This window comes from Sander vitreus, chromosome 3 (assembly GCF_031162955.1).
Source record: "Sander vitreus isolate 19-12246 chromosome 3, sanVit1, whole genome shotgun sequence".
NCBI lineage: Eukaryota > Metazoa > Chordata > Actinopteri > Perciformes > Percidae > Sander > Sander vitreus.
In genome coordinates, this window is record NC_135857.1 from 7,779,420 (window position 1) to 7,791,126 (window position 11,707).

An 11,707-nucleotide genomic window follows, 5' to 3' on the forward strand; every position below is an offset into this window, starting at 1 on the left:
ATAAACCTCTACATATGGGTGCGCGCTCTACCAACTTTGCTACCCACGTGTCCGCCTGGAACCCTTGTAACGTAATTCTTTTTTAAACATTATTCTATTGTGCTAACTGTGCATTTTAACATCATTTTGACCCATTACTACAAAGGTGAGGTGGTTTTACAAATGATATCGGATATTAGATTTTTGCGATTTTGACCGATGGCTGACAAGCACTATTTTCTGAAAATGGCTCTGAATGTTTTTTCTGAATGATCTAGGCATCTAGATTCTGGGTTTAGTTTCACGATGCTGTGATATTCTTAGAGCAGAACTGAAAAAAAAGGCTAAAATCGCCCCTTCTTCCACCTTATTTATGACGGAGCAATTTTGAGTGTCATGTTATCTTTCCAACAGAGCTCACAATCTTCTTTCGGATGAACTGTACTGTACAGGATTCCTGCAGCCTCTGCTGGGCCAACGCCCTCTCGCTCAACGTATCCGTGCAGCTTCTTGTGTGTACATGCTTTGTTTAGGGTGTTCACTCGCAGGATGTCATCGTGAAGGATTGCCAGGGGCTTGGAGTGGAGTGGTGTGGCAAACAGAACAAGCAGCTGCTCCGGGCCCGGGAGTCTCCACAGACCCTGAAACTAGCACATTATGTAGCATTTTTTACCTTCTGCACTCAACCCATTCAGCTATTTTGTATATATTTGTTTCTGTATTTTATTTCCCATTTTTACATTTGTACTTTGCATGACGGAAACTGAATCCAAATCTATATTAGTTATGGTTATCAGTGTATTCCTGATGAACAGCTACCGACGTGTTTCTAGATCCTTCCACCAGAGCGTGTTTGATGCTGTTATTGCCTCTGTTTGACTCAAACTCAAAGAGAAAAAGTGATGTACCGTCAAGTTGTAAAATGACTGAAAACAAACTGAACAGAGACAGAACTTAACGGCAGCAGTATGTCTGTATGTCACATGTTGGGGTGTGCAACAACAGTTTTCAGCAGACAATTGTGTGTTTTGTGACTGTGAGCTTGTGTTGATGTGAGGAGGAACTTGTTTCTGAGCTTGAACAGGATTTCTGTGTGCAGTCTGACACGTAACACATTCTTTGTCCACAGCAGCTCCTCTGAACCGTGGGGGAATATTATACGCTTTGCCATGTGTCGTACACGGACCATTCTGCTTCTGCGAATATAAAGTGTTGTGAAAAAAGACATAGAGGGATTAGTCTGAACAAAATACCTGGAATTAACAGTACATGAAGAATTGAAGCCTGCAGCTTGTTTTCTTTTTCTGCCTGCTCCACCCTCCTGTCCTTGAGAGCCCATAACACAGCGATTACTCACTTCCTCTATTGAAATCTCGCTTTCACAGGCTCTGAGATCCTCATGAAGCCACATGATGATGACGATGCAGAGATCACAACGACATATTACAAATGAAGTTGGATTATTTCACTCATGGCACCTTCTTTTGTTCATGTCACATGTGATGCAGGTTTGGCTGACTTAAAGCAGAGCTACTCAGCCATCAAACATCTTTCTTTTCTTTACTATATGATAATGTAGGCTTACTGCCTGCTTATATGCACTGTGCAGTTGTAGAATGTACAATTAAATCAATACAAATACATATCTAATCACACTCTCCACTACATTTTATTTTGCTGCCATGTGTTGCGTTCATGTTGCTCATCCCCCTCGTCGTATCCAGTAAGTGTTTTAACATAGGTGTTGAAAGTGGGCACTACGGTAGTACGTGGTTAGTGCACATTAACAGTGTACTGACGAACTGTGCGACACACACACTCCGAACCAAGACATGCGAACCGAGCGGTTCGGATGTTTTTTCACGAACCGTACCACCCAAGGGGGTAAGCTTCTCCTCGGACCGCGAACCTCCTATGGCGCCATTTTGATGCTAATAAGCCATCACCTTCCGTTAGCATTCCATTGACTGCCATTCATTTTGGCGCCACTTTGACAGCGAATAACTTTACATCTGAAGCGTTTAAAGACTTTATTTGTCCATTGTTTATTTCTAAAGAAACACGGCTCCATTACCTTGTACCTCACGTTATGGCCCCGTAGCAGACGTTTTTGTAAAAATAGGCTAACGATTGTGTCATAACCACACGACTTACTGTTGAATAGTAGAGGAATTACCGTATAGTACAGGAGAAGCGCGCAGGCAGTTTCGTCTCACATTAGCTGTTTAAGTTTAATTACTAATGTTAACTAGCATTTTAGTTAGCAGTAATTAGCCTGTGTCCATGTTATCTCCTTACATATACCTACGCTCTCCGTCTCTGCAAGATTGGGAATGATTGAGATTTCTCTTGGCACAGCTACCAGAAGACTTCCAACTTTCAGACACGTTGCTCACGGCACATTTACGTCGTCTCTCTCAGTTTGAGGCTGCGCAGTAACGCTCAGCCATCACCGGAAAAGTGCTTCTAATATCCTTCACTGGTCTCCGTCCAGAGCAACGGGATCTGTTGGTCCATTCTTATATACTGTCTATGGTACCACCCCTAGTCTTGTCCTGCTCCTCCGCGTGTTGACCGAGCGACCAAACAAACATTCAGCGGGGAAAGTGCACTGCCATCGTTAGGCTCAATGGCTAATCATATTACAGTTGTTGCCGATTGCTTACACACTAAAATCAAAAGTATTACACAATTATCAAAACCTTACACTCAAGGGGCAAAACATTGGCCCAGATGTGCACCACTATAAGCACAATGTCAGCCTCACACTTTTTGCAAAACACTAAACACACTTGTATACATTAGACACAGAAGTATATCATGATGTCACTTCCTTGCAATTCCAAAGCACTGACTGTCAAATGACCACACCTATGAGCCAATCTGTGAAACACAGTCATCAGGTATGCAAACACATGACTGCTTAATTGTAGACACACCAATCAGGTTTAAGCACTATAAAAATGCAGCAGGTAAGTCTAGTATTTTCTGTACTGTATTTTCAGTTTTTTTCTTATTATCTTATTTTTTATTTTTTTTTACTGTAATTGTAGCCTGTACTGGATACAGTATTTTATGTTTGTCTGTTGTTTGCTGAGCTAACAGTGGTATGCACACTACTGTAGTAACTGTATGAAAACTGGGACATGTTTTGTTGGGATTCTCCATGTTGACATGTTGACTGATTTGGGTATGTGGAGAGAAATAAACTATATTTTCCTCAGTCTGCAGCATTGGTCTTGTGTAGAGTTTGGTGAACTTATTGTATATTTGCACTTTCTCTGTACTTCATTTACAGTACTCTAATCACTGAGAAGTAGACTTGCTAAAAGTGTTTTAGGTTAGCAACAGCAGTGTGTAACTGGTTCAAACTGAACTAAGTCATATGAAACGTGTGTTTCATATGATAACAAAATCTAAAATAAAATATGTTTATATATATATATATTTGTTTGAGGCCCAGCGAAGTATAAGTGTCCAATATTTCATAGCAAAGCAAAGTTAGAGAAAAGTCTGAAAATGGATACAATTCTGTTTGTTCTGTTTTTTGACTTTCCTACACCATAATCATCTGACAACCACCTAGATGTCTCTTGTGACTATGTAGAGAGGGTTGGGAACCACTATAATAAAGGCCAACTGGTTCTAAAGTCAATGAAGCAGCTCCACCTCAACTGTACAGCTTACACACATAACAATGTATCAAAGTGCAGTGAAATGTCACAGGGGACATTTCACTGCACAACTACTTTTACTGATAATACTTGTTACTGTTACTTTCACTGAAGAAGGATTTCAAATAACTATCGTTGTGTTGGTACTTTTACTTCTATTTCTACCACCACTACCACTCTGTCCAGTGATTTCAGTCTGCATGCTGCTCCCTCAGTTCCTCTGCCAGTGTTTGAGTTGTTCCAAAGAGCAGGACAAAAACTTTTGGATTTTATACTCCTTGTCTGTCCGAGTATCAGAGTGGGCGAAATCTTTAAACGGAAACCTGAAACTTCTGTAGCCCAGCATTTCATTATTTATTATGTATTCATGTTGAAAGTGTCTTACTCACTTTTATACATTCTATTTGTTATTACAATTGATCTATTCTATAGTAGAGATGTTACTATACCGATACCAGTATCGGAAAAGCCTCAGATACAGTACTGCCTAGAATGCTGGCATCGACATCAGAAATTACTGGAGTTCATGCACCGATCTGATACCCCCTAATTTAGCCCAGAAGAAAATCTACTTTAAAGTAGTTTATTTATGTTCTTTTTCCATTATGACTGACTGTCATGTGGCAGTTATTGTTTGTTCATGTTTCACAAAGAGTTTAGCAACAATGATAGCAATCATATCACATCCATACAGGGATAGTAGTATACAGCTGTTAGAACATAATAAAATATATGACACACTGGTATTGGATCGGTCCTCGGGAAGGAAAAAATGGTATTGGACCATCTTTTTTTTTTATCTACTTTTACCATTTTGGGGGGTTGTGTTATTACATTTTCATCATTTTTATTTGCATTAGTCTCACATTGTTTTTACTGTTAACATTTGTGCTTATCGTCGGCTTGTCAGTCCTTAGTCAGCACAAACCTGTTCCAAATGTGCTGTGCACAGAGAGTTCCAGTGAACCGTTCTGTTCATCCGTGAGTTATCGTGAGAAACACCGTCATGATTTCTAGAACACATATTGCAATTTAGTTTTTCACATGCCCCTTTTGAGCTCAGCAAACCACAACCTTTTGAGAAACTGGCCCTTTTACATGTCAGTAAGCCTTTTGTTTGTGCTAGCAGCCTGTAAAACTAGCCTTTCAAGAAACAGATTTGAGTTTTAGCAGCTGGCGTATTCAATGTTTTAGTACTCAGCTGATGAAAAGTTTCCTCTTCCCAGACAGAAGCTGAGCTCTTTGACCTGTAGTGACTCTGCTTCAGTTTCCTAATGCCAATAATAAACCTGATCACGTGTGTGTGTGTGTGTGTGTGTGTGTGTGTGTGTGTGTGTGTGTGTGTGTGTGTGTGTGTGTGTGTGTGTGTGTGTGTGTGTTTTAGATGCTGGTAGATTTCCATTCAATAAGAGGATCCCTGTAGCTATACAGTACATTTCCATTTCCTGCTGTCAGAGTTTTACAATTGTTATTGATAACCACTGTTTCCTGCCCAGTCACTGTCACATTGTACTAGGGCTGGGCGTATCGATCTAAATATCGATAGTATCGATACCAAGATGAGTATTGGTATCGGATCGATACTGTCGTGATGAGATCAATACTTTTGTTGCAGTTTCTCTCCGAGTTCATGCGAGCACAGTGTCTCTCCAAGTCTGTGCGCAGTGTGCAAACAGCGCACCTCTCTCTCTCTCTCTCTCTCTCTCTGTCTCTGTCTCTCTCTCTCTCTCTCTCTCTCTCTCTCTCTCTCTCTCTCTGTCTCTCTCTCTGTCTCTGTCTCTCTCTCTCTCTCTCTCTCTGTCTCTGTCTCTCTCTCTCTCTCTGTCTGTCTCTGTCTCTCTCTCTCTCTCTCTCTCTCTCTCTCTCTCTCTCTCTCTCTCTCTCTGTCTCTCTCTCTCTGTCTCTCTCTCTCTCTCTCTCTCTCTCTCTCTCTCTCTCTCTCTCTCTCTCTCTCTCTCTCTCTCTCTCTCTCTCTCTGTCTCTCTCTCTCTCTCTCTCTCTCTCTCTCTCTCTGCCCCCTCCCCCTCCCTGGTCTGCCGGAGGCGATGATTTTTTGTTGTGTTGTTTATATTGTTATATTCATATTTATACATTGTGGCTTTTGTTTACTTATTTTGCACAACTGACTTTATTTTTCACAGATATCTGTGTGTAATGGAAGGTATTTTTGGTTGTGTTGTTGACTTTGTTATATTTATATTTTGTTATATTATTTTATTATTTTTATACCTTTACATTGTTTTATATTGTTCTAGTTAGTAAATAAAAACATTTAGATTTGCCTAAAATTTTTGTCCTGTGTTTTATCATAATCATAATCAACTAACTAAAGGCAAAATCACAAAATTATTCAATGATCGTGACGTTACAAGTAAAAAGTGTCGCTATCGGCGATACTAGCCCTGTATTTACTTGGTATCGGATCGATACCAAAATTCCCAGTATCGCGAACCCCTACATTGTACATATTCGTTAGCCTGGAAATCCAGACCCAAATCAGAAAGATTAAAGGTCTGGCATTGAGTAATGAAAACGGCCCAGCTCCAGGGGAGGCACGAAGCATGCATTTGAAAATCTCACTGCACGCGATTGGATAACACTACGACCAATCACAACATTACACAGGGTGACGTATCCAGAATTCTAAGTAATGACAATAAAACTGTCGGCGCGTCCACATGATACAAGCCTTCCGTGATTGTTATACATTTGTACTGTTCACTAAATACTAGGCCTGTCCAGGGTGCGACCCTTCCCACCCGCTGACAGCTGACCCTCGACGGTGACTGCATTGTACCTACAGAACTGCATTGTACCCTTTCGCCCTTCAGCCTTTGGGCAGGCAGCTTCCTCTTTTAAAGCCATTACCCTATGGAATACTATCCCGGACAATGTAAAAAAACTGTGGTTTGGTAGCTTTAAAGCTAATCTAAAAAATCACTTAAAAATCTCTCAACAATGTAGGCACACTGTTAGTTAATGACTCCTAATTACTTTAAGTCTCACTCTTCTCTCCAGTGGGGCTGATGGTGTGTGTGTGTGTGTGTGTGTGTGTGTGTGAATGGGGGGGTTGTGTTGTGTGCTGTGCATACCGCTACACCCTTTGATCATGTGGTGCATGTGTGTGTATCTGTGATATGAATGAATATACTGCTATTTGTTACTTGTTTTTTACTTACTGAGCGATGTAGCAAAGTACGTTTGTACAATACTTGTGATAAAAAAGTACTCAAGTAAAATTAGAATAACCAATTTTTTTAAAAATACTCAAAAAAGTACAAGGAGACCAAAAACTGACTTTTACAGTAACTGGAGTAAATGTAGTTCCGTTACTTCCACCCCTGGCATTATTTACTTTGGAATCCATACCTCACCCAATCTAAACAGACCTTATAAACTAAATTTATCCCAACCCTCACTTCTATCAACTAAGTGACTAACTATCAGAGACGCCCTGGAAAGATGGAACAAGCTTCCAGTCTCCCTCAGTGGTTAAATATCAGCTGTAAAAATGAACATTCTCCCAAAGATCAACTGTTTCTTTTCCATGGCTCCAGTGCACCCACCCTTAGGCTAGCTCTCCTCTCTCAACTCAGAAGTCACCAGATTCTACGGGAGGGGCAAGAAATCAAGAATCAAGCGTATCACTCTGCAAAAACCCAAATCTCTTGGAAGATGCCCCACTTTCTTTCTTTTTTAAAGATAATTTTTTGGGGGCTTTTCCCTTTATTCAATAGTGACAGTGGATAGACAGGAAAGGGGGAAGAGAGAGATGGGACGACACGCAGCAAAGGGCCCCAGGTCAGATTCGAACCTGGGCCGCTGTAAAGGACTCAGCCTATATGGGGCACTCACTCTACTGGGTGAGCCAGAGGCTGCCCCGATGCCCCACTTTTTATGATCATTTCTTAGTCATACAGTACAGTACATCAGACAATGGTCAAAATGACGACAACTACAAATGGCAGGACATAGAACAATCAGTAACCCCAGATTTGGTTTGGTTCTATTTCTCTGATCAATCTCAATTTGTTAATGTTAATGATACATCCTCCAGGTACGCTAAAGTTAGCCATGGCGTTCCTCAAGGCTCGGTGCTTGGACCAATTCTATTCTCCTTATATATGCTTCCTCTAGGCAATATTATTAGGAAACAATTAACTTTCACTGCTATGCAGATGACACCCAATTATACTTGTCAATCAAGCCAGACGAAACCAGCCAGTTAGCTAAACTTCAAGTGTGCATTAACGATATAAAAACCCGGATGACCTACAATTTTCTGATGTTAAACTCAAACAAAACTGAAGTGATTGTATTGGGCTCCAAAAACCTCCGAACTTCATTATCTAAATATATAGCTACTCTGGATGGCAATGCCCGGGCCTCCAGCACTACTGTCAGAAATCTAGGAGTTATTTTTGATCAGGATTTATCCTTCAACGCCCACCTAAAACAAACCTCAAGAACAGCCTTTTTTCATCTTCGTAACATTGCCAAAATTAGGAACATCCTGTCGCAAAACGATGCTGAAAAACTAGTCCATGCATTTGTTACTTCCAGGCTGGACTATTTTAATTCCTTACTATGAGGATGCTCAAATAAGTCCCTTAAGACTCTCCAGCGGATCCAGAATGCTGCACCGCGTGTTCTGACAAGATCTAAGAAAAGAGATCATATTTCTCCTGTATTAGCTTCTCTGCATTGGCCTACTGTAAAATCCAGGATTGAATTTAAAATCCTTCTCCTGACCTACAAAGCTCTAAACAGTCAAGCACCATCATATCTTGAAGAGCTCTTAGTACCTTATTGTCCCACTAGAGCACTGCACTCTCAGAACTCAGAGCTACTTGTGGTTCCTAGAGTCTCTAAAAGTAGAATGGGAGCCAGAGCCTTCAGCTATCAGGCTCCTCTCCTGTGGAACCAGCTCCCAGTCTGGGTCCGGCAGACACCGTCACCATATTTAAGAATAAACTGAAAACACTCTTCTTTGATAAAGCTTATAGTTAGGGAGCGAGTAGAGTAAAGTAGAGGGAGGCAGGGCAGTACAGCCCGATCCGGTTGGGGAGAGTTCTTGCCCGACCAGGCTCCTCTCCTTAACCTGTCTCTCTTAGTTATGCTGTTATAGTTCTAGACTGCCGGGGAAGTTCCTTCCTTCCTGTGACACACTGAGCTGCTCTCTCCTCTCTCTTTCCATTTGTGTGCATCCTTGTCCCAGAAATGCTTGTTACTAACCTAGCTCTGGGGAGTTTACTCCCCGGAGTCCTTATGTTTCTTTCTCGCCCAGAATATTCCCTTGGATTAGGGTGGCACCAAGATCTTGGTTGGAGCTGTCACTGTGGCCCTACGCTCTGCGATGCCCTGCAGTGTCCGGCTGCATCCTGCTACGTCCACCCATGCTCTGCTGTGCCACGCTACATCCTGTAACGCCCTTCAGTGCCCTGCTATGACATGAACTACTACGACTACCATTTGTAGTCACTGTTACATTATCTTTGTGACTATTATTGCCACTGTTCATCACATCCCCAACCGGCACCGTCATACACCGCCTACCAAGAGCCTGGGTCTGTCCGAGGTTTTTCCTAAAAGGGAGTTTTTCCTCGCTACTGCTAATGCTTGCTCTTGGGGGAATTACTGGAATTGTTGGGGCATTGTAAATTATAGAGTGTGGTCTAGACCTACTCTATCTGTAAAGTGTCCTGAGATAACTCTTGTTATGATGTGATACTATAAATAAAATTGAATTGAAAATTTAATTGATTTGCACAATAAAGACTCTTCTCAACATCAACACAACCCTGTCAGCCTATAAACTCTAGGGAGCTTATTCCCCAGAGTCCTTATGTTTTCTCGCCCCGCAGTTTTCCTTGGATTAGAGTGGCACCTAAATCATGGTTGCAGCTGCCGCTGTTGTCCTGCTCGTCACCCTACTATGCCCTGCAACACCCTGCTACGCCCTGCAGTGCCCTGTATGCCCTGCCACTGTCGCACTAAATGCTTGCTCTTGGGGGAATTACTGGAATTGTTGGGTCTTTGTAAATTATAGTGTGGTGTAGACAGTGGCACAAAAAGTGGGTATGCGCTATATGCGGCGCATAGGGGCGCCGCACCATGGGGGCACCAAAGCGATGGTTAAAAAAAATTTTTTTTAGAGGACTAACAGGCTAGAGTAGGCGCCCTGTCTCATAAGATTCCATCATAGAATGTTGACAGAAGAGGGAGGGAGCGGGGAAGAGTGTAGGCGCTGTGTGAGCAGGTACGAGCGTACGAGTAGTGAGTTGTTGCGGACTAAAAATAGAAAAAGAAAGAGGGAAAAGGAGATGGCATGTCCCAGGATGCGACAGCAGTTAAATAAGTGGATGGTGAAAGGCAACAGGTAGGATTTAAGGTGTGAGGTCTGTGCTTGGAGGCTTGCGAATATTCATGTTAACAGACAGTTCTCACTGTTCTCAGACTAGTTAGTGTTTGCTAACACTAGCAGCTTAAGTGGGGTTTACGGCTAGCTTAATGCAAACCAATTTTGCTTATGGCTACATTTAGATTTTGGTTAAACCCTACGGTACCAATCCCATACATGACATATCTTAATTTTATTCATGTAAAATAACAACTGGTAAATATAAGGTGGCATGCACAATAACTGACAAGAAGCTGGAAAACATAACTTATGCAATAACTCTGGTTTACCATGGAATCATTAATAGATTTTGTTTTACCATTAGCTGTTCATGTTAGCTGTGCTGTCAGACATACAGACTATAGTTACATCTGTTGGCTGACATGGAAGCTGTAATTACAGGGTCACATCTCTCTCTTTAAAGGTCTATGCTAAGTGGCTCTCCGTATTTGTACTTTTTAGAATCCAAAATGTGAATGGAATTTCAACAGCAGCACAACCTTACTGCATCACATCACCAGGCTGATTTAAGAATTGAATTTAGGTTGCTATATTTAACAGTGAGTTCATTTCATTCAGGTGTGAGGATGGTGGATCAGGAAAAACGGGAAGGCAACAGGTAGGTCTAACATTAGGTGGAAGTGTAGGGGGAGCCACTTGATACCAACAGATTAATTTTTTTATATTATCAATATGGAAAAACTAATATAGAAAATATATTACATGTTTGTTTGACAATATGTCTTAGTGGAGAAGAACACAGGCAAGGAGTGAATGAGACAGACATGAAGTCGGCGATGACATCAGGTAGAGATGAGACCAGTGATGACATCAGGTAGAGATGAGACCAGTGAGGACATCAGGTAGAGATGAGCACCAAAATGGTTGCCGCATACCCCTCTGACACTTGGTAGTCGCGCCCCTGGGTGTAGACCTTTCTGTAAAGTGTCTTGAGATAATTCTGGTTATGATTTGATACTATAAATCAAATTGAACTGTTGGAATGCTAATAACATCCTCCACCACAGTCCCTCCCCTCAGCTACCCTGCATGACTGCATATTAAGCTGTGAGGCAGTCTGCAATGAGCCTTCATTTTTGGCAGGGGTTATGTTTTGTGTGTTTGATGAATTCCTGTTCCTCTTGCGTTCGTACGCGCATTAAAAACGCCCAAAGACAAAGCATCTGAAAACCTGGTTTCAAGTCTTCGGTGTTTCTCCATAACATGAAATAATTAATAACCCTCATTTTGTCACAAAAGCCTTTATTGAAACAAACACACAAACAAAAAAAATACAAGAAAAGGAACATCATACATTCTTATATACGTTTGATGTATTCAACCGCTTTAAACTGCATCTCACTGAGGCAGGACTGTGTTTTTCCAATCATAATGGTAACCGGTATACAAACATGTAATGCAAACCCATTAAGGTTCTGTATAGAGAACTAAGTACTGCAGCCCATTAATGAGAAACGCTCCATATCGCAGCAGAAAATTATAAATGATGTGAAAAGGAAAACCTTTGGCATTAGCACTGACTTTCAGACAACTTATTGCCAAGAATGATTGACAGCAGTTCTGCACCCATCTTCCTACAGATAGACAACACTAAAAGCTCACTTTCCCTTCTTTACATCTCATATATCACTGA